The sequence below is a fragment of the Musca autumnalis genome, unplaced genomic scaffold (genome assembly GCF_047663935.1).
Source record: "Musca autumnalis isolate F117 unplaced genomic scaffold, ASM4766393v1 scaffold_1, whole genome shotgun sequence".
In the NCBI taxonomy this organism is placed as follows: domain Eukaryota; kingdom Metazoa; phylum Arthropoda; class Insecta; order Diptera; family Muscidae; genus Musca; species Musca autumnalis.
The window spans coordinates 194,625,293-194,650,173 of NW_027411644.1; the positions used below are offsets into that span (position 1 = coordinate 194,625,293).

Genomic DNA, 24,881 nt, shown 5'->3' on the forward strand with positions numbered 1-24,881 from the left:
TCTACAATATCCGAGAAACGTGGATAACATTTTTTAGTTGCCCAAATAACATGGATAGAATTTAAACTTTATCCAAAAACGTGGATAATATTTTCACGTAACTAATTCTCCAAATAACGTGATATTTTCACGTTATACCCAAAAACTTAGATTACATTTTATAGTTATCCAAATGATTATCCCAATAAAGTGGAAACACATATGTTCACATTATCCAAAAAGGAAGAAGTCTCCCTTGTCCCGTTTCGGATATTTGTGGAACAATTATTATCCAAAAACGATGATATTATTAATAGTTATCCACTTAAACGTGAATAATATTTTCGCTTTATCAAAAAACGTTGATAACATTTTATAGTTGTCCAAATAAAGTGGATAACATTTTATAGTTATCCAAATCACGAAGATAAAAATTTAAAGATTACCCAAGTAACGTACAAAATATTTTTACGTTATTCAAAAACGAGGATAATATTTTTAAGTTACACACATAACGTGGATAATGTTTTCACGTTACCAAAAGAAGTGGATAACATTTAAAAATTATCCAAAAACATGGATAATATTGTCTCGTTATTTAAAAACGAGGATAATATCATCATGTTATCGAAAAAATGTGGATAATATTTTCATGTTACTCAAAACACGTGGATGGCATTTTAAAGTTATCCAAACAACGTGCATAATTTTTTTAACTTATCCAAATACGAGGACAATATTTTAAAGTTATTCAAAAAACGTATATAACATTTTATAGTTATCCAAAAACATTAACATATAAAGAATATTCAAATAATGTGGAAAATATTTTTACGCTATCCACATCTTTTTGTTACCTTATCCAAAAACGAGAATAATATTTTAAAATTATCCAAAAACGTGGATAACATTTTATAGTGGATAACATTTAAAGATTATCCAAATAACGGGGATAGTATTTTTACGTTATCCAAAAACGAGGATAATATTTTGTAATGTAACAACGTGGATAACAATTTATAGTTATTCAAATAACGTGGATAACATTTTATATTTATCCACATAACTTGTATAATATTTTTACTTTATCCAAAAAGCAATGACAATATTCTTAAGTTATTCAAATAAGGCGAATAATATTTTTATATTATCCAAAAAAAGAGGATAATATTTTCTAATTATCCAAATAATAGATGGAAAACATGGATGGAACATTTTATGTATATTTATCCAAATAACGAGTATAAAATTGAAATATTATCCAAATAGCGAGTATAACATTAAACATTATCCTAATAACGTGAATAATATTTTTACTTTATCCAAAAAGCGAGGATAATATTTTTAAGTTATCCCGATCACGTGGATAATATTTTCATTTCCACAGTTCTGAAAACCCCCTAATACATATTTTTTAGGGAAAAAGGAGTTCAAGATTCGCACAGGCTAATGTATATCGCTGACGTTGGTTACCGTATAATTTAGAAACATTATATCAGGAAACATGATCTTGCCCACGAATAACATAAAATCTTTGTAGACGGGACCACAAGGAACACCTTCGGTAAAAATTTCCTAAGGATTCTCGAACATAAACAAAAATGTTGACCAAATCGGTTTCTCCGTTTATGAGATATTCCGTGTACCTTGTTAGCTAATATGTTTGAATTTTAGTGGGGGAGGTACCGGCAGGGATAGTCCGATAGGTACCATCTTCGATCTTTGCCTAAGACTTGCAGAAGTATTACGATATTAAAATTTTGGGCACCAGCCAACACATGGTGGCGGTAGGAGTTTTTAAAGCTTTCGGGCCATTTTCTCAGGAAGTATGGATTTAGCCCTTAAATTTGTACCGCCGTAATGTGGGTATCGAATACAAGTTGTTACACACAAATCAAAGCGATTCGAGAACACGTCTTAAAGTGCACTTTTCCGAAATTTTGTGTGGGAGGTACCCTGACGTACAGGGCTAAATCCATTCCAAATTGTCTGAAACGAATTTCGTCATTGGGGTCTATAACCATTATTTCAATGCTACAGGAAATGTGTGGGCCGGTAAAGGGTTGACCGATGACAATTTAATGAAATTTGTCGGTATAGGTCCACGTTATCATATAGCCCCCATAGAATGGTACCTATCGATTTTCGATATTTTGAAGATTGTGTCCTCAATATCCCACCGAAATGGCTGAAATGGTATTTAGTCTCCGTTGGGGGTATAACAATTTTCACCAGAAATATGTAAGTATGTCAGTTGGGCGTCACTGTGGTGCAATGGTATGCACTCCCGCCTTGGACGCAGAAAGTCGTGGGTTCGATTCCCAGGTCAGGCCAGGCAACATCAAATTTTCAACACTGGCAAAATACCCCTCTGCAATTTTTGCGACATCTCCTGAGTATATCAGCCATGCTGAACTTCTCTACAAGTGGTGTGTTAGACACGCCGTTCGGTCTCGGCGATAAAAAGTAGGTCCCACATCATTGAGCTAATATGAATCGGGGTGCATTCATCGGTATGAGAGAAGTCTCCCTTGTCCCGTCTGGGATGTTTGTGAAACAATTATTATTATAATATGTCAGTATAGGTCCACGTATAAACGTCGCAGTTCCTCCCTATTTTCGGAAATTTGAAAGGTTTCAGCGTCATTGTCGAGAAATTGTTTTTTTGGCATCCCCTATGAATATGCAAGGAAAACCCAAAACAAAATCATGGACATGTAGCAAATATGACAAAAACATAGTTTTCGCTCTCCTGAAAATTTTGATACTCAGACTTATGTAGTTTTCATAGAAAACTGCAGAATTCCTTGAAGTAATATTTTGAAAATAACACTGTGAACACAAATTTTGGGCAGAGATAATTCCTTTTGGAAATAAAAGCCCTTGGTGAGTATATTAAGAACCCCGAAGGACAGATCCGCCGTGAGTCGAACTTCCGCGTTATGGCATGATGAAGTTTTTGCTAGAGACCCTGTAAGCCATCAGGAATTAGCGATATATCTTTGTTCATTGTTGCTTTAGCTAATTTTTGAGATGGCATGTCTGCAGTCAAATCGAATGAGGATTATTTTCGTAGAGCACTTCTACCTTCTAACACGCTTCCTTCAATGTCCTTTTCGTCCTTTATTTTAAGAGCCGCTATAAAAGTACCACAAGATGTCGTTTTTTAGCTTCGAAATGTTCTGCAAAAATATCGCTCAGAAAATTTTAGTAACGGCTCTCATTTACAACTAATTGATTTTGTCGCGTTTTCGTGGTCGTTTTGTGCATTTACAGTAAACAAAGATATAACGCAAATTCCTGATGGCTTACAGGGTCTCTAGTCTCGACTCATGGCGGATCTGTCCTTCGGGGTTCTTAATATACCCACCAAGGCCTTTCTTCCTCTAGAGGAATTTTCCGTGCCCCAGACTTTCATCTCCATTTTGTTGCACAGTGTAAACAGAGAGGTACAGTGATCGACACTTCGTTCTCTGGACTGGCAATAAGAAGAAGGTCCCATAACAAAGTTAAAAATCCAATCGAGCAGGACTTTATAATGCCAGTGCACTTTTTAGAAATTAACCAAAATAGAAATAGAAAAGCAGCAGTTTTGTGCAACTCCAATCACATGATATTCACTTCCACTAAATACTCTTGAACTGATCATGCAATTAAGTTCCATCCCCCATCAACGAATAGTTCAAAATCTCCGCCTTTTAACAAGCTATTAATTTCATCTCAAATAGACACTTGTTGGTTGGTTTGTTGTTACTTCCATCTTAAGCAGAATTATGATAATTAAAAACATTTTAACATATCGATTTCATTTTCAAAACTTGCCGAACATGATGATGACGATGATGTTGAATAAAACCGAAACAGCCAAAGCGGCAAAAATGGTGTTGTGAATGAATTTTACGATTTCAAATTACAAATCATCAACTACTACAGTTTTTATTTTTAGTTTTTTTTTTTTTTTTTGAATGTGGATGACTTTAATAAAGTTCTTGACCTAAAGAGAGCTAGCTAGAGTCCATCCAAAATGTAGATGACGTCGCTAAAGTGAGAATATAGAGAGAGTAAATGTCAAACAATGTAGATGACGGTGGTCAAAATAGATGACTGACTGAATCGCAACAACTTTACTTTTTTTTTTTGAAGACTAGACTAGATGAGTGTTGAAATTTCATGTTTTGTTTGGCGTGAATTTGCTGGTTATGATGATGATGACTACTTCGAATGAATCTATTTTATAAAATTATGCCCTCATCATCATTAGCCAGTTGTAGTAGCTGTAGTAACAGCACCAGCAAACGGCAACAATCAAAGTAATAATCCAAACAACAAGCTATGACAACAACAATGTTGTTCACATGTTGATGTTGAAACTTTTGATGTCTGAATTTTTGTTTTCGTCTTGTCTTGTTATAGAGGGTGGAGTACTACTGACTGCTTTAATTATTTTTGAAATAAAAAAACTCAAAATATTTTAAAAACTTTAGTTGACAATTGAGCGGTAAATGAACTCGGCTGAAATTTTATTTAAAAAAGATCAACGAATAAAAAAATTTTTGTCTACAGAAAGTGTTGAGTCTAATGTGAAACTAAAGGATGTAAAATTTGTTGGTAGGTTTTTCTAAAAATATAAAAGTAGATTGGAGATTACCTTTAATTTCCAATAATTAATTTGTATAATATAAATCTCAATTAGTTGGTATGAAATATATTACAATTTCCTCATGGCAGGTGTAACAAAATTGACATATATTTTTTTAATCAAAACAGACTGCAAAATATTGCATTACATACAAATTCACAGACATAACTGTCACAGTGACCCACAATTTACAATGAAAGCAAAAATAGTTGAAAATTTTTCACTGTCACTCTGATTAGTCAAAATACCTTTTATTGCCATGCAGTTTTGCTCTTGTAATACAAAAAATATAAATAGTCATAACATTTTGGAGTTTACGCAAGTTCATTGTTGACATACAAACCTACTAAATTTGTATCAACGTTTTACCTTTCACATAAATGCAAAGATTGAAATAAACCACGAAAGTGCAGGTATCTGAAAAGGCAAAGTTTAACAACATTTGTGATGAATATTTGATGTGATATTTTTTATTACTTACTTACTTAGCTGGCCCATTACAGAACATTTGTTCTATAGGCCGAACTACTTGCTTCGCTTTCTGGAATACCGCGCCTTTTCATCTCATCATCCACTTGTTTGCGCCATCTATTCCTTGGCCTGCCAATTCTGCGTGCACCTCCAAGCGGTCCGTATTTATACACCTTTTTAGCGGGGTCATCATCGCTCATTCTTATGATATGGCCTAGCCAACGCAATCGCTGCATCTTGATACGTTTAACAATATTGATGTCGTTGTACAGCAGATACAGCTCGTGGTTCATGCGACGTCGATGTTCACCGTCAACGCAGATTGGTCCGTAGATCTTTCGAAGAATTTTTCTCTCAAACACACCAAGCACTGCCATGTCTGCTTGCGCAAGTACCCAGGCTTCGGAGCCATACATCAGCACGGGTAGTATCAGTGTTTTGTAGAGCGTTATTTTTGTTTGACGAGATGTGGCTTTGTTTTTAAACTGCTTACTTAAACCAAAGTAGCATCTGTGGGCCAATACAATTCTTCTTTTTATTTCACAACTGATGTCGTTTGTTGTGTTTACGGAGGTGCCGAGGTAGACGAAGTCTTTTACTACCTCAATATTATAGGAACCAACTTCCACAGTCGGTCCGAGCTCAATGGACGCATTGCGCGTCGACACCATCAACTTGGTCTTCTCTCCGTTTATCGCCAGGCCCACTTTAGCAGATTCTCCTTCGACCTTCATAAAGGTATCAGTTACTTCTTTTACTGATCGGCCTATCATGTCTATATCATCAGCATAAGCAAGTAACATGTGACTATTGGTGTAGATTGTGCCACTTCTTTTGACGTTTGCCTCTCGTATAACCTTTTCCAGCAGGATGTTAAAGTGATCACACTAAAGGCTGTCTGCTTGTCTGAAACCTCGTTTGGTACCAAACTCTTCGGAGAGGTTCTTTCATATTTTAACTGAGGACCTCGTGTCAGTTAAAGTCATTATGCAAAGCCGGATGAGCTTTGCGGGGATACCAAATTCAGACATGGCTTGGAACACCTTTGAACGCAGCGGGCTGTTGAAGGCTGCTTTATAATCGACAAAAAGGTGGTAGGTGTCGATCTGCATCTCTTGGGTCTTCTCCAGGATTTGCCGCAGGGTAAATATCTGGTTAATGGTGGACTTGCCAGGTCTAAAGCCGCATTGATATGGTGCAATTATCTCGTTGACCATAGGCTTTAGTCGTTCGCACAATATCCCTGACACGATCTTGTAGGCAATAGGGAGTAGACTTATGCCCCTATAGTTAGAGCATACAGTCTTATCTCCCTTCTTGTGGACGGGCACAGGATACTCAGGTTCCAATCGTCGGGTACTCGTTCTTCCTGCCAGATGGTGCTAACTAGCTGATGAATACACCTTATCAGCGTGTCGCCTCCGATTTTGAACAGCTCGGCTGGTAAGCCATTAATACATTCAATACCATCTTCTGGGATTGGGACTGTGGTATCTTCGTCGTCTTCGCTGCTATTTGATGTTTGACTCTTTGGTAGAATTTTCGGACTTCATTCTGGCTCCTGTGCATCTCGATTTTTTCACACTCCCGCTTTTCCATCTCTCTCTTTTTCCTGCGGAAAAGACGTTTCTCATCTCACCTTTTCTCCCTGTACCTCTCTCGTGCGCTACGCGTTGCTACGGATTGTAAAGTATCCCTATATGCCGCATTTTTCTCTTCGGTGGCAGCACGACACTCCTGATCATACCATGGATTCCTTGGTGGAGGCCTCTGGTATCCAAGTATGGATTTTGCGGCTGTTTTCATGGAGTGGGCAATGCTTTGCCATTGCACTGATATGTTATCGGGATGAGGAGTGCTTTGATTAAGCAATTGGGCTAGTTGAGTGGAATATGCTGTGTGCTGTGATTGCAGCTTACCGATGTCTAACTTTCGTGTTGTGTCTGTTCGTACTTTGTTTGCTACGTTTAAGCGGGTGCGTACCTTTGCTGCAACAAGGTAGTGGTCCGAATCAATGTTTGCGCCTCGGAACGATCGTACATCCAACACGATCGATGAATGTCTTCCATCTATCACAACATGATCAATTTGATTTCTTGTTTTCTGATCTGGAGACAGCCAGGTGCCCTTATGAATATCGAGATGATTAAATCTGGTACTGCTAACTACCATGTTTTTTGCAGCTGCTAAGTCTATCAGCCTCATACCATTGTCAGATGTTTCAATGTTGAGGCTGAATTTCCCGACTGTTGGGCCAAAGATATTTTCCTTTCCAATTTTGGCATTAAAATAGCCTAGAATGATTTTAATGTCATGGGCAGGGCAACTGTCATATGTTTCTTCTAAGCGCTCGTAAAATATATCTTTGGTCTGTTCGTCCTTTTCTTCAGTGGGAGCATGAGCGCAAATAAAGCTGATGTTGAAGAATTTAGCTTTTATTCGAATTGCAGCAAGTCTTTCATTCACTGGGGTGAAGCGGATACCAGATGTTTTAGTCTCCGACTAACTACAAATCCGCACCAAACTCATGCTTTACGTCATGGCAGCTATAATACAGTGCGTCAGCTTTAGGTGTTGTTGTGACGCCTTTCCCAATCCATCGTATTTCCTGTATGGCAGTAATATCGGCCTTGTACTTTTCAAGTACGTCAGCCAATGCGAAGACTGCACTTTCTCTATAAAGAGTGCGAACATTCCAGGTGTAGATTCGCAGATCATGGTCCTTAAAACGTTTGCGGGTTTCGTCAACTTTAGAGGGGGTTGTTTTTCTTTTCTTTCGTTTTTTCATAGTATGCTGTTTTTTCTAGGGGTGGGTTACTAACCCGACGCCCAAACCCAAGTTTTTAACGCCATACATTTTTGTTAAACACTATCCTGACCGAAGTTGAGCCCAGACTTATAGCTGGCAAATAATCGATAATCTACACTCTATTTTAAAAGTCATAACTCGGATAACATTTCCACTTATGATATTTTCATGTTATCCCAAAAATGTTGATAAAATGTTAACGAAAACTTGCACAATTTATCTACATTATCCAAATAATATTTTATTTTTATCCAACACACATAGATGTCATTTTAAGTTATCCCAATAATTTCGATAAAATGTTAACGTTATCCAAATATTTTGGATACATTTTCCACATTATCAAAATAGCTTGGATAAAGTGTCGACATTATCAAAACAACTTGGATACCATTTTACTCGCACCCAACAAACTTAGATGACATTTTAAAGTTATCCCAGTAACTTGTAAAAGTTTTAAAATTATCCAAATAACTTGGATAACATTTTACTCTTATCTAACAAATGTAGAAGATATTTTAAATTTATCAAAATGACTTAGATAAATTTTCAACCTTATCCAAATAACTTGGATAATATTTTACTCTCGTCAAAAAACCTAGATGACATTTAAAGTTATCCCAGTAATTTGGATAAAATTTCAGTGTTATCTAAACAATTCGGATACATTTACCACATTATCCAAATAACTCGGATAATATTTGAGTCTGATCCTACAACGTTGATGAAATTTTATAGTTTTGTCTACACCATTTTCACATGTAATTGGAATAATTTCAGTTGTAATTCGAAAGATTTCAATTGTAATTTGAGAATTCCAATTGAATTTCGAATTATTTCATTTGTAATTTGATTATTTAATTTGAAATTTCGAATTATTTCGAATTATTTCATTACTTGTTGTGTATTTATTTCAGCTATAGTCCATATTTTGTTGCTTCAAAATTTGAAGAAACAAAATGTTTAACAGTGGATAATGAAATTGATTACTACGAGCGGAGGCAGAGAATACTATAGTTTCGGAAGCAGCCAAACTTCCTCATCAGTTCTCTTAACCGCTGACTCGGTGTCGATAAACAGGTCAATAAGAGTGACCAGAAAATTAAACAGAACGAGAAATTTTCTGTATCCTCCTAAATCTGTTGACCGCACAATTGAGTCAGAATAATCAAAATCATATACCCACTACTGTTTTTTTATTATTTCATTAGTAATTTGAGAATTCCATTTAAAATTCGTATTATTTCATATGTAATTTGAATTTTTCTACTTGTAATTCGAATTATTTCATTTGTAATTTGAATTTTTCTATTTATAAATCGAAGTTTTTCATTTGGAATTTTAAATGAAGAAAATAGAAAAATTCGAATTACAAAGGAAATAATTCGAATTACAAATGAACAAATTCAAATTACAAATGAAAAAATTCGAAATTTAATTGGAATTCTCAAATAACAAGTGAAATGTTTCGAATTTCAAATGAAATAATCAAATAACAACTGAAATTCTTAGAATTACATGTGAAAATGGTGTAGTAATGTTGATGAAATTCTAACATTAAATAACATGGATATTTTTTTTACTTTATCCAAACACCTTAGGTGCCATTTTAAAGTTATCCTAGTAATTTGGATAACTTATTAACGTTATCCAACAAACGTGGATGACATTTTAAAGTTATCCCAATAATTTGGAAAAAAATTAACGTTATCCAAATAATTTTTCACTTTATCCAAATAACTTGGATAATACTTTACTCTTTATCTAACAAGCGTGGATGACATTTTAAGTTATCCCAGTAATTTCGATAAAATTTATTGTTATCCAACAAACGTGGATGACATTTTAAAATTGTCAAAATAACTTGGATAATATTTTACTCTCACCCAAAAACCTACATCGATATAACTTGGATAAAATTTCCACATTAGCTAGAAATTCTGGATATTTTGCTTTTATCCAACAAAGGTAGATGACATTTTAAAGTTATCCGCGTAATTGGGACAAAATTTTATAGTTATCCAAATAACATGGTTAATTTTTCCACCTTGTCCAAATAACATGGATAATATTTTACTCTTGTCCAACAATCGTAGATGGCATTTTAAAGTTATACCAAAAATTTGAATACATTTTAACGTTATTGGATATTGGATAAATTGTTCACATTATCCAAACAACTTGGATAATGTTTTACTCTTATCCAAGAATGTAGATGACATTTTAAAGTTATCAAAATAATTTGGATAAAAAGTAAATGTTATCCAAACAAATTGGATAACATTTTACTATTATCCAACAAACGTATATGACATTTTAAAGTTATTCGAGTAATTGGGATACAATTTTATAGTTATCCAAATAACATGGACAATATTTTACTCTTGTCCAACAATCGTAGATGATATCTTAAAGTTATGCCAAACATTTTAATACATTTTAACGTTATCCAAACAGCTTGGATACATTTTTCACATTATCCAAACAACTTGGATAATGTTTTAGTCTTATGCACAATGTAGATCACATTTTAAAGTTATCAAATAATTTGGATAAAATGTAAATGTTATTTTGAAAAAATTTTAACGTTATCCAAATAACTTGGACTTTTTCACATTATCCAAAAACTTGGATAATATCTTAGTCTCATCCAAAAAAATAGATGACATTTTAAAGATCCCCTAATTATTTGGTTAACATTTTAACGTTATCCATCAAACGTGGACGACATTTTAAAGTTATCCAAATAAATTGGACAACTTTTTCACATTATCCAATAACATGGATAATATTTTACTCTTATCCAACAAGCGTAAATGGCATTTTAAAGTTATCCAAGTAAATTGGACACATTTTTCACATTATCCAATAACATGGATAATATTTTACTCTTATCCAACAAGCGTAAATGACATTTTAAAGTAATCCAAATAAATTGGACACATTTTTCACATTATCCAATAAAGTGGATAATATTTTACTCTTATCCAACAAATGGGGAAGACATTTAAAGGTATCCAATTAACTTGGATACATTTTCCACATTATCCCTATAAGTTGGATAATATTTTACTCTTATCTAACAAACGTTTAAACATTTAAAGCTATCCAAATAACTTGGACACATTTTCCACATTATCCAAATGACTTGGATAACACTTTATTCTTATCGTACAAACGTAGCGCTCGTTTTTAAGTTATCTCAATAATTTTGATAAAATTGTAACATTATTCAGATAACTTGGATAAATTTTCCACTTTATCCAAATAACATGGATACTATTTTACTCGTATCCAAAAAACGTGGATGACATTTTAAAGTTATCCCAAAAATTTGAATAAATTTTTAACGTTTTCCAAATAATTTTGATAATGTTTTACTCTTATCCAAAAAACGTGGATGACATTTTAAAGTTATCCCAAAAATTTGAATAAAATTTTAACGTTTTCCAAATAATTTGGATAATATTTTACTCTTATCCAAAAAACGTGTATGACATTTTAAAGTTATCCCAATATTTTGGATAATATTTTAACGTTATCCAAATAACTTGACTAATGATTTACTCTTTTCCAATAATTTGGATAAAATTTCAACATTATCCAAATAGCTTGGATAATATTTTACTCTTATCCAAGAAACGTGGATGACATTTTAAAGTTATCCCAATAATTTAGATAATATTTTAACGTTATCCAAATAATTTGGATAATATTTTACTCTTATCCAAAAAACGTGGATGACATTTTTAAGTTATCCCAATATTTTAGACATTTTAACGTTATCCAAATAACTTGACTAATGATTTACTCTTATCCAATAATTTGGATAAAATTTCAACATTGTCCAAATAGCTTGTATAAAATGTTAATGTTATTCAAGCGTGGATGACATTTTAATGTTATCGCAATAATTTGGATAACATTTTAACATCATCCAAATAACTTGGATAATTTGTCCACACTATCCAATGATTTTTGACAAAATGTTATCCGAATTATCCAATTAACTTTGAATATGTCCAAATACAAATTTATAATATATTAACACTTATCCAAGCAACGTGGATAAATTTGCCTTGCCCCCTTTACAAATAATTTTAATAACATTTCCACGTTACCCATTGAAATTCATTCATGTTGGGCTGGTTGGCTAGCCAGCTTCAATAATCATATTTGAGGCTATTCCAGCAGCACACCTTCAAGAAAATTCTCTACTTCCAAAAAAAAACCTGTCAAATGCCAACAACAACAAACAAATGTTACAACATGAAACCTGTTCTATGCGAAGAAAAAACTATATCTACATTTTATAAACCATATCAAATCCAAGCAACCGTTCAAACGACCATGTTGGAAAATATACAACAACACGAACCAGAATAACAAAGAACTAAAAAAACAACAAATTTTCAAATTGAAACAATGCCAACAACCACCAACGCCAGGCAGTCAAGGCACCCAACAGCAGCAGCAGTTGTAAGGCGACGGCGCAATCCAAAAAAATTTGAAAGCAAAAAAATTAACGTAAATGGTGCGAATGAACCCAAAACCCCAAGCCAAACAATAAAAAAACCCCAGTGGCGGAAAAAACAAGTCAGACTTCATCCAGAGTCAAATAAGAGCACGGAAAAATAAAACAACTCTAACCACCTTTATGTGGATTTTTTTCGGTATGGTCTCTGAGAGCCCAAAAAACAACAACACCATCAGGAAAAAAGGCAAAGCCATAGACATTTTAGCTCCGCCTCTTTTTCATACCCTGGTTAATGTGGTGTTGTGTTTGTTGGCTTGACTTGAGAGTTAACTGTGCGCCTGAGCAACTCTCATCATATCCAGTTATGTACTCTACTCTTGACTCTCAGTGATGCTTTTATATAAACTCACACACACACACATTCATCAAATAGCCAATATGCTTAATTGTTGTTGGTTTTTTGGATAACCACACCATGTTGTTTTGTTGTGGGGATATTATCCGAAACTCAGCCCAAGTGTGAGCGAGAAAGAAGCTGTGAATGCCTTCTCTGTTTGTTAAACCAGATGTGTTGTGGCTTTTTTATGAGGAAATCTTAAAACGGCAGCCATTTATGGGCTCCATGAATGAGAATAGCCCAATAATTTAGAATCGAATTTGAATTTTTATACTTCAAACATACGTTGAACGATTCAAGACGCGCTTTACACACTCCCGGTGCATGACGGCGGAATTTTAATGGCTTTGGCCTAAGACAGAAAAAAATGGAAATTCATTTTTGTGTGCATTAAAAAATATAGAATTTTTTACAAAATCATCTAAACAAAAATAATATTTGCAAACAAATATTTCCAAAAAAACAAACACCTGTTTCAAAGTGATTTTGTGAGAAAAATGCAAAAAAGTTTTCAAAAATAAAAGAACACCACATATTATATAACAATTCCAATTGTATTTAAACGGAAAACTACACACAACAATAATAAAGAAAATTGTTACCAAAAATTAATTACCAAAAACACCCCAAACTATTCGCCTAAAAATTATTCATGGGCACAGATTTCCCAAATGTATTGAAAAAAAAACCAAGTGAAAGTCTGCACAAAATTATTACAACATATTTAATATTATTAAATAATACTATATGAAAAAAAAACCAATTGCAAATAAAGTGTGGCCCAAATTTGTGAACAAAACAGTCACTACAAAAATAATTAACAATGGTAAATTATCAAAGATTACAAAAAAAATAATTGCCTAATAGCAAAAAATATGTGACATCTTTTTCTTCCTCTCTTTCTACGACTCTGTGTAACGATTTAATAAAACCAGTGTTGTGAAAACTTCAACGTCATATAAACTACAATTTAATACAAAAAATAATTGTTGTTATAGTCTATTATTTTCTACAACAAAATAAGTAGCAGCATCTTCAACCATCTTCGTGTTTTTCACTCTACATTTGCCAGTCAACATTTCATAACTTAATATTGGATTAATTCAATACGAATAAAAAAAAGGTTTGTAACATTTTTAATTTCCAAATTTGTAAAATGTAAAACATAAATTTTGGAATTATTTTTCAAATATTTAAAACCCAGTCCATAAAAGACAATGTGGAATAGCAACTTTGAGACCTAGAGGAACCTTGTCATAGACATATTGTTCACTTAGAATTACAAAATACACCTAGGTTATAGAAATCCGGGACCAATTTTATCAAGTAATATTTCATAAAGTTGGGAAATAAAATAAAGGGACTGATAAATTCAAAAACTGGTAAAGGAATTCTCCTGTTTCTTCTCCTTAAAGCTTCTGTTAGAAACTGAGCAATGAAATAAGAGTTATGTAGTTCCAGAACTATCAAGTTCATCCACCAAAAAACGAGATGTTTGTATGTATCAACACCCAAGATCAAAACAATGAAAACACAAAAGAACTGTAAATTCCGAGACCCATATAATTACACAGGGTGCGCCTTAACTAACTTTAAATGAAAGGTGCTAACACCTGGGAAGTTTTTGCGGATTCTGAATCTACAATATTAAGAGATGAGAAAAATCAAAAAACAAAAAAAAGCGCCGCTAGGATTTTCAAAAAAACGCTGTCAAATTTCGCATTTTTAGGGCTATTTTAGGTTTTCACTGGGAAACCGCAAGTCCTATCGAAATGACACTGAAGAAAATGTTGTAGCAGTGAAAATTCTCTACAAGATTGAATGGTATTTTCGTAGGTTTTACCATTTTTGAGATATAGAAGTTCAAATTGGGACAATGTACTGACTGTACCGCATTCTTATAAGGGTGCACCTTAACTAACTTTAAATGTAAACCGCTCACACCTCGGAAGTTTTTGCGGATTTTGGAACAGCAATGTTAATAGATCAGAAAAATCCAAAAACAAGAAATCGCTGCAGTGATTTTTAAATAAATCGCGTTCAAAGTTCTCATTTTTAGGTTTTCAGGGTTTTGCTTGTAAACGGCAAGTCAATTCGAAAAGGGACTAAAGAAAATTTTATAGAAGATTTATAGAAGATTTTGTAGAGGATATCGGTCTCGGAAGTATTAAGAAGGGAAGAAACACGAACATTGTATCGATGTCGGAACTATATGGAACTAGATTTGCCCATCTCTAAATGAAATATTGAAATATATTAGTCGTTGGTAAAGTGTCTTACAACGGATATTAGGGGTTATCCCTAGTTGTGCAGACCTAAAAACTCATTATTCATGAATTTTTCAATGAAATTACCAATATTTTTAAGACCACATTTATTGTCCAATCGATGAAAACAGTTTACCAGTTCTTTGTAGTGGCTAAACAAGTAATCCTACAAAAAAAATTTAAAATTGGGTCAGATTTTAATATTAGCTATTCGATATAAAGGCCCATGGACACTTTGAGGCCCCATTGGCACATGTTAACATATTCCGATTGATCTCAAACTTTGACAATATTAATTTTTAACAAAACTAAACATTTTAGGAGGGTGCTGCATAAAAAAATTGGACATCCATTTTTAAAACCAATCTAATATACACTTTGAAACGGCCGAAAATGTGCCTCATCGAAATAACGGTTTTAGACCCCAACCAACCCAACCCCGAACCAATTTTGGTATTCGTAATATTTTGTCTAAAGTTAGTTTAAGTTCGAAGATGGGCCTTATCGGTCCACTCCTTCGGGTAACTCCCCCACAAAAGTTCAAAATTTGTCTATACATTTGATTGATTGATTAAATATACATAGATTGGGTTCGAATATGGACTATATTGGTTCACTCCTTCGGTTACCCCCACACAAAATTCGGATAAAGTGAAGTTTAAGAGCTCCTCCAACTGTTCCAAGAAACCCTGACGGCACCCAAAATGGCAAATCCGCAGGATAATTCTTGCAGGAAGTTTCTGATTGATACAGACTTTGCACATCATATTATTTCATCCAGTCATGTTTCAGGTTGAAATATGGACTATATCGGTCCACTCCTTCGGGTAACTCCCACACAAAATTCGGATAAAGTGAAGTTTAAGAGCTCCTCTCGGATAGCCTTGAATTTGTTTCAACAGGTTGTCTATGTGGCTCCCTTTACGACGATACAATTGTTTTCTTGCGCAATTCCATACTTTCTGAGATATTGGGCACAATGTTCCAAGAAACCCTGACTGCCCCACCCAAAATAGGAAATCCGCAAGATAATTCTTGCAGGAGCTTTCTGATTGATACAGACTTTGCACATCATATTATTTCATCCACTCATGTATAAGGTTGGAATATAGTCATTGCTGCTCTTTTGGAATAAACAGGCATTTTTTTATAGCCTCAGCCTTTAGGCTAAAGAGGGTACATACACTTTGATATGATGAAAATGTGTTTCACTAAAATAATGGTTTAGATCTCAAGTATGTTTGGACGAAATCCGTTTCGGACAATTTGCAGCCGATTTGGCCATGTCCGTCCATCTGTCCAGCTGGCTGGAGCGCACAATAGTTCTCAAACAGATAAACCTACTTGGTCCAAGATGGGACCTAATATTTTGTTCAAACTTAGATCAAGTTCAAAAATGGGCCATATCGGTCCACTAAAACGGACACCTCCCCCGCCAACTTCAAAAATTTCCGATAAAATAGTGAGTACAAAAGACTCCCGAAGGGAGTAAACACGATTGTCTCCAAACTTCACGTTGTGATATTTCTTCCAGACATAAATCAGCTTTGAATATATACTATATATGCCCACTCGGGTACCTCTTACACAAAATTTCGGAAAGCTGCAATTTAAGACCTGCTCTCCGATCGCTTAGATTTGTTTGCAACAACTTGCATTCGCTGCCCCAATTTCGACGGTATAAATGTTTTAAGAGGCAAGTCCATACTTCCTCAGATAGCCCGAAAGCTTTAAAAGGCCCAAACGGTCCCCAGGTGAAGTAGCTGGTGCTCACGACAACTTTTGAAATGAATACTGGGTTGTTCCAAATTGTGCATATCGTAATACTTCTTAACATTTTAGACAAAGTTCGAAGATGGTACTTATCGGTCCACTCCTTCCGGCATCTCCCCCACTAAAGTTCAAAAATATTCGCTAACATGGTACGCGTGATATGCCATAAACACACCACACGATCCATACTTAGATTAAGTTCGAAAATGGCTATATCGATCCAATCCTTAGGATACCTGCGTCACACATAAAAATTCAGAATTTTCAGTTCAGTTTAAGGTCTGTTCGAGGATCCTTTGGAATTTTTTTGTCGAAGTTACTCCTTGTGGTTCTGTTTACAGCGATATTATGAGTTTCGTGGGTAAGTTCATGCTTCCTTATATAATGGCCCAAAAGCTCTAAATTATCTATCGAAGGGAATGACTCCCAAAATAAGACTCACTTACAAAATGGACAATGCGGTGTATTCCTTCAGGTACCTCCTCAGCAACACTAGGGTGGTTTTAAAACATCGATGTCTGATTTTTTTATGCTCCACCTCCCCCACCCCCCTGTTTTTAGTTTTGTTAGATTTTTAAGGTTGTCAACGTTTGAGTACAATCGGAATATGTTAACACTGGGGCCTCAAAGTGTCCATGGGCCCTATTTCAAATTTTTATTATAATAAAAATTACAATAAAATTATATAAAAATTTAGCACTAGCATCTGAGGCTATCGGCTAAATATTGCTAATATTAAAATCCGACCCGATTGTTGACTATTTCTTTCAGAAAGGGTCTATAAAAGAACTCTTTTTCAGAAAGGGTCTATAGAAGCAACCTTTCTTTCAGAAAGGGTCTATAGAAGCAACCTTTCTTTCAGAAAGGGTCTATAGAAGCAACCTTTCTTTCAGAAAGGGTCTATAGAAACACCCTTTCTTTCAGAAAGGGCTATAGAAGCAACCTTTCTTTCAGGAAGGGTCCATAGAAGTACTCTTTCTTTCAGAAAGGGTCTATAGAAGCACCCTTTCTTTCAGAAAGGGTCTATAGAAGCAACCTTTCTTTAAGAAAGGGTCTATAGAAGCACCCTTTCTTTAAGAAAGGGTCTATAGAAGCACCCTTTCTTTAAGAAAGGGTCTATAGAAGCACCCTTTCTTTAAGAAAGGGTCTATAGAAGCACCCTTTCTTTCAGAAAGGGTCTATAGAAGCACCCTTTTTTTAAGAAAGGGTCTACAGAAGCACCCTTTCTTTAAGAAAGGGTCTATAGCAGCACCCTCGATTTCAGGAAGGGTCCATAGAAGTACTCTTTCTTTCAGAAAGGATTTATAGAAGCAAAAATTCTTTCACAAAGTTTTATAGAACCACCCTTTCATTCAGAAAGCACAGTTTCTTTCAAAAAGGGTCCATAGATGCACGCATTCTTTCAGAAAGGATCTATAGAAGAACCCTCGATTTCAGAAAGGGTCTACAGAAGTACTCTTTCTTTCAGAAAGGGTTATAGAAGCACAATTTATTTCAGAAAAGTTTATAAAAGCAGAAAAGGTCTATAGATGTATCCTTTCTTTCAGAAAGGGTGTATAGAAGCACAATTTCTTTCAGAATGGGTCTATAGAAGCACAATTTTTTTCAGAAAGTGTGTATAGAAGCACCCTTTCATTCAGAAAGGGTCTATAGGAGCTCAATTTCTTTTAGAAAAGGTCTATAGAAGCACAATTTCTTTCAGAAAGGGTCTATAGAAGCACCCTTCCATTCACAATATTCTCTTTTTTCGTTTGCTAAATGTGGTGACAATAAAAAATGTTGCGTAAAAATCGCTACTGTAGGGATTTAAAATAAAACAAGTAAGAAAAGTATCAGTCGGCTTTGCCGACAGAGATATACCCTCAGCCAATGTGAATTGAAATAGTAATCTACGGACAGATCGAATATATTTCGGGTCTTTTCAAAATTTTGTGGTCATTTTGTACCTTTCAACTTGCCGACGATAATTTGGATTAGGATTAAAGTTTTGCGGAGGGGAATAGACGACATAGGAAGTGGATCTGATTTTGAGAGACATATCTTAATGTGAACCTATCCGAAATTTTGTGTGGGAGGTATCCGAGGGAGTGGACAAATATAGTCCACATTTAAACCTGATATATATCTAGTATATGTATTAAGATGTGTAAAGTATGGACCAAATCCTTCACTCAATTCAAGAGTTGTCGTGCGCACAATTTTTCTGAATATTTTTGAACTTTAGTGGGGGAGGTACCTGAAGGAATGGACCGATTTGTATTATCTTCGAACGTAAACTATGTTTGGACAAAATATTACGAAAGCCAATTTTTGGACTGAATCGGCAGTTATTTGCGCTCAAACCATTACATACGGTGTCACAGGGGTTTTTTGCGGGGTTTCTGGCTATTTGCTCAGGAAGTATGGACTTGCCCCAGATAAAACGTGTACCGTCGTATGGGGGGGCGGTTAATACAAGATGTTACAACAAAAATCAAAATCATTCGAGAGCAGGTCCTAAACTGAACTATTCCGAAATTTTGTGTGGTAGGTACCCGACGGCATGGACCGATTAAGTCCATATTGGATCCTTATATAAATTTGGTAGAAATTTCACGATGTGTAAAGTATGGACCATATCGGTTATTTTCTTCAAAGTTATCGTGCGCACAAATTTTCCGAAAATTTTCGAACTTTTGTGGGGGAGGTACCGGAAGGAATGGACCGATATAACCCATCTTCGAACTTAAACTAAGTTTGGACAAAATATTACGAAAGCCAAATTTTGGACCCAATCGGCTCATCCGTTCGAGGGTTATATCGTGCGCACCAGCCAGACAGACTGGCGGACGGACATTGCTAAATCGACTCCAAATTGTCTGAAACAAATTTCGTCCAAACATACTTGGGGTCTAAAACCATTATTTCGATGAGGCACATCCACAAGTAGCGGGAAAACCTCTAACTTGGCATCCCTGGTCAAATAACTTAAATTTTAGTTTTTTTTCGGAAATCAAAAAAAAAACACAAATAAATGAACTGCAGCAAACAATCTGCAACCTGAAATCCTCAAATTACAAAATAAAATATTTGGAAGTTTAAGAGAAATTATTCATAAAAATTTAGCATGAATAACGTTTCCCATTTTTTATTTATTAATTTTTTTAATTTAAAAAAAAAATTCACTTCAATCTACACTTTTTGAAAATCTTATTTTTAGTACGACAATTACATGAACCCATGTTGACCCCTCTTGACAATTGATAATAAAACTACATACGAGTATGTTCAGAAAAGCCTTTATGTTTCTCAAATTGCCGCTGTCAACAACTACTCCACATTAAATATTTACCAGAACAAATCGAATAAAAACTGCTAGAATAGCAATAGTGACAAATCAATAGTTTTATTCACCACTTCAACTTAATGCTCCTCCTCCCCAAACATATATGTACATGCATACATACATCCTTCAACCTTCTAAGCAAGTCCTTCTTACTTCCGTTTTTGTTTGACGATACAAAATAAACTACAAACGCCGCTTAATAATCAATAGAAATTTGTAACTGGCAATCAGTGGTGGTTGAACACGAACGCCCTTTAATTTCAAGGTGACAAAATGTGAGTTTGGTGATACGAATGGTCATTTACTAAAGAAGAAAAAAAGAAACACCACCAAATAACTCGGTAATAATTCCGATAATAACAGCAATCATAATTGTTCTTTAGCTCACACAAAACGAGCCTACTTTTTATTCTTTTCTAACTTGAAATTGTATAAAAGTGGACAATTATTATTTCAAATTGTTGTGTTGCATTATTTGCTGTTACACCCAAAAAAGGGATCAAAATGTTATGTTAACTGTCCGATTGTAAGATAGGCGAAGGAGTGGAAACATGGAATGTTTGTATAGGTCAAGCCTTGGTAACATTTGTTTTGAAAAAAAAAGAAAACAAAAACAAAATATTCAGTTATTCAAATACTATGTGGCTGAGGTGAAAAATAACATTGCAGTATTGGCCTAAAATAACATTCGATCTCCTTTACAAATTCTTAACCTAACAAATGACAGCTTGTCAGCCAATATTTTGTGGCCAAGAACCACTTGGTTATTTGTAGAATTTTACAATTTGTTTACACCTTGAAAAAAGGAAAATAAAGTTCCTTCTTTAATTTATTTCTGTTTCGAGTTGATCGAAGCGATTTGCAAATGGTCTATTGAAATATAAGGAGGTTTCATATCCTGCGTAAGAAAGTTCAATCATGCAACTATATAATTTAAACTAAATATGAGTTGTGAACTGCCAAATATAATTATCCCGGCGGGAATTCCTGCTTCGGTGTATATGGAATAATTATTTTTATTCCGACGGGAAGCAAAATGGTTAAGTTTCCAATTTTTGCAAAATCAAAAACAAATTTTAGTATATTTTAAAACTAAAATCTAAAATTGTTTAAAAAATATTCCAATATTTATTTTCCTTTAAATAAATATTTTTCAAAACACCCACTTTTTGGTGTAAAATTCTTAGAACTCCGCTATCTTATTCAAAATATTTATTTTATTTGAAAAGAAAACGTCGAACCTTTTACCAAAAGAAAAAAAAAAAAACACACACACCAGAAACTAACTGCAATGTAGCTACATATCTGACCTCTCAAACCATAATGCCACACATAATTATTATTATTATGGCCAAATGTGTGTCTCTCTTTAAGTGAGTTTAATAACCTTTTCTTCTTCTTCTGCCTCTTGGGTTTTAACTCCCAATCGCAACAAGGCCACAATTTTATTGTATAAAATTATGCTGCTTGTTTGGGCCATAACATACCGGTGTGCGTAGCCTCTGCTCTAGAACAACACCACTTGAAATGGGTTCAAAAAAAAAAAGAAAATTTAAATAAACATTCATTACCAAAGAATTGTCTAAGCCATAGGAAAAGAAAAAAAAAACAACACAACACAAGCAGAGAAAAAATAACACCATCTCGACCATCAGTCTCTTGATGAAGAAAATTAAGCCCGGTTTTGGTTCAATGATGTTGCTTGCTCTTGGTCAACAGAGCACAGCATAACCTGCACCTCTTAAAAATGTTTATTTAACCATGGTTTAGACATTGTTAGGAGGAGAACTTAGTTTTCCAGTTATCAAATGGTAACAATCTGAATTTTAGTAATGCTTTATGAAACAGAGAAGAAAAAAATGTAAGCCAAATGGTCCACTGATGTTATCTATTTTCTAGGCGAGGCGTGCCTTTTAGGTATTTTGTTCCAGTTGTAGTTTTAATTTTATTCTCTTTACAATTTTTATAACCTATAAGTCTTAGCTGCTTACAAACCCTCCTACTTATCCTTAAAGGTTTTAGCGCAGCCACCTTAACAAAAAAATGTTCCTCCAAATATCCTCGAAAGAACAAGAATGGATTTCCCTCAGATCTCACTGATCTACCTAATTTTATAGGAATATTTTGGTTCCATTGGGCTATAGCAATCACTTTCATGGCAGATCCCAATTGTTGTGTCGATTTTAGACTCTTAGAGAAATATTTATGCCCGAAATACTTAAAAAATACGACTAACATTTGCCAATGGGCATCTGCCACCTTTTAAAGCACATAACCTCCATTACATACATATGTTCAGATATCTGCAGCCTGCGTGTGGTAACACTCAGCTTTGCTTTCTCGAATGGATTCTTCAAACAGAAAATGTTCCCTGGAATATTCTTCAATAGACCGAAGATCTTTGAGGGGGATATTTTTAGAATGAAAAGACTATTCAAAAGGTATTTTCTTGCTAAAAGACCTCTAAAGATGAGTTTTGAGGCCAGAAAATACCTCAAAAGGTCAGGAACTGTAAAGAGTTATGATGTCCAAATAGTATATCTTTATTAAATCTTTTGAAATGCCTTTTATATGGGCTTATTAGTTTTATTTAATCTCGTTTATTGAGCGGATCGGTCCTTTTCATTCCGTTCACCAAAAGGAACCAGTTCGTTCATTTTGAATCGTTCAATATTACATTTCAGTGGTATTGGACAATCTCGTTAATTGAACGGATCGATGCTTTTCCTAATAAGCTAGAATTGCTATGGGAAATGAGAGGAGTTAAATATAAGAGATTATATAAAGGAACGATATATAAAGGTATGAGCTGTATATGGTTCCGTTCGTTCATTTTATGGAATAGTTGCTTGGAACTAGGTAGTTCATAAACAACATAACGCTAAAAATTGTTATTCAAAAAGAAAATAAAGTACCAAAAATTTATCGCAATGTAGAAGAGATTTTAAAAGGTCTTTTAAAAATAAAATAGTTTTCGGAAGATCAGGAAGTCATCACATATATGTACATACATCCACGAAGGTCAACTTTAGGCAGAAAACATTTCCCTACAGCAACTTTTTCAAAAGACTTTTCTTCTCACATTGTCCAATATGGACAGAAAACTCTCTCTCAAAATGGCTTCTATAATTTGTGGGATTTTCAAAACATATCTAGAGATCTTCAATGGACAGAAAAATACCTCAAAATAGGAAACTGAAAGCAGTAGCAGTGAAAATTCTCTACACGATTGACATTAATGGTATTTTTGTAGGTTTTACCATTTTTGAGATATTGAAGTTCAAATTGGGATAACTCATTGACTGTAACGTCTCCTTATAAAACAATGTCATGACTGCAATTTCCCTACTTAAACTTATATATCTAAAACATGTTACAACCTAGAAAAAAATACATAAGCCAGCCTTGTAGGGAATTTTCACACCTATAAGATTTGCTCAGGCCCGATATCTATAAGACTTGCCGTATTCAAGCAAAATCGCGAAACCCTAACTAAAAAACCTAAAAATGTAATCTAAGCTTCTTTATCTCAAAAATGGTACAACCTGGGAACAAATCATAAAGGTCAATCCTGTAGAGAATTTTCACAGCTTCAACATTTTCTTTAGCTTCATTTCGATAGGACTTGCGGTTTCCAAGAAAAATTGCAAAAACCTAGAATAACCCTAAAAATGTGAACTTTGACCGCGATTTATTTAAAAATCCCTCCACCGAATTGTTCATGTTTTTGGATTTTCCTCATCTATGAACATTGCTGTTCCAAAAACTTCTCAGGTGTAAGCAGTTTTCATTTAAAGCTAGTTAAGGCGCCCTGTACATGACACTGTTTTATAAGGAGGCGATACAGTAAGTGCATTGTCTCAATTTGATGTTCAATATCTCAAAAATGGTAAAACCTACAAAAATATCATTAAGATAAATCTTGTAGAGAATTTTCACTGCTATCACATTTTCTTTAGTTCCATTACGATAGGACTTGCGGTTTCCAAGCAAAATCGTGAAAATCTGAAAAAATCTTAAAAATGTGAATTTTGACCGCGATTTATTTAAAAATCCCTCCGGCGATTACTTTTAGTTTTTTGATTTTTCTCATCTATGAACATTATAGTTTCAGAATTCCCAGGTGTAAGCACCTTTCATTTAAAGTTAGTTAAGACGCACCGTGAGAACTTTCAAGAGGTGTTCTGTAGACCTAAGACTTATACAGAGATCTCAAATGGCAGAAAAATACTTCAAGTGGTCTTTTATAGAAAAAAGGAGGAAACATCCCTCTCTCTTATATAGGAAGAATGCTTTTCAAGAGGTGTTCTATATGCAGAAGTCTTGTACAGAGATCTTATTCAGAAGTAAACAATCTGCAACAACTAATGGCGAAAACACGTTGCAAAAATTCCGAACTGATCATCCGCTAGGGATCGCCAAGAAACAGCAGAATCTCACTGTCATCTGGCTGGTTCCACAGGAACGACATTCAACAGCACACCTATTCAATTGCGAAAAATCCTTTATCATATCTATATCCTATAAACTTGGGGCTTCGTCATATCGAATTACCTACCTCCCAAACCAACCTTTCCCGAAAGGGAAACCGCGCCCGAGAAGCAAATAAATAAATAATAATTAATAATAATAATACAAATTCGTTCGGCTTACTACCAAACTTCTGTTTTTTTGAAAAATATTTGATTCATTGTGTCTTCAATCAAATACATTTTTTACAACAATACGAGTTTGGTAGTAATTC

General features: G+C 34.4%; 1 protein-coding gene across 19 annotated transcripts in view; it reads left to right on the forward strand.

Moving 5' to 3' along the window:
- The window catches only part of cnc (NFE2 like bZIP transcription factor cap-n-collar), a 258,184-nt gene that overhangs the window by 178,593 nt on the left and 54,710 nt on the right, over window positions 1–24,881 (forward strand). The window contains exon 1 of one of the 19 annotated variants that reach the window (XM_073959464.1): window positions 13,000–13,895. The exons of the other annotated variants lie outside the window; for them this stretch is intronic. The gene's annotated coding sequence lies outside the window, so the exon portion shown is untranslated. Of the gene's footprint in view, window positions 1–12,999; window positions 13,896–24,881 lie in introns of those variants that run through there. 19 annotated transcript variants of the gene reach the window in all.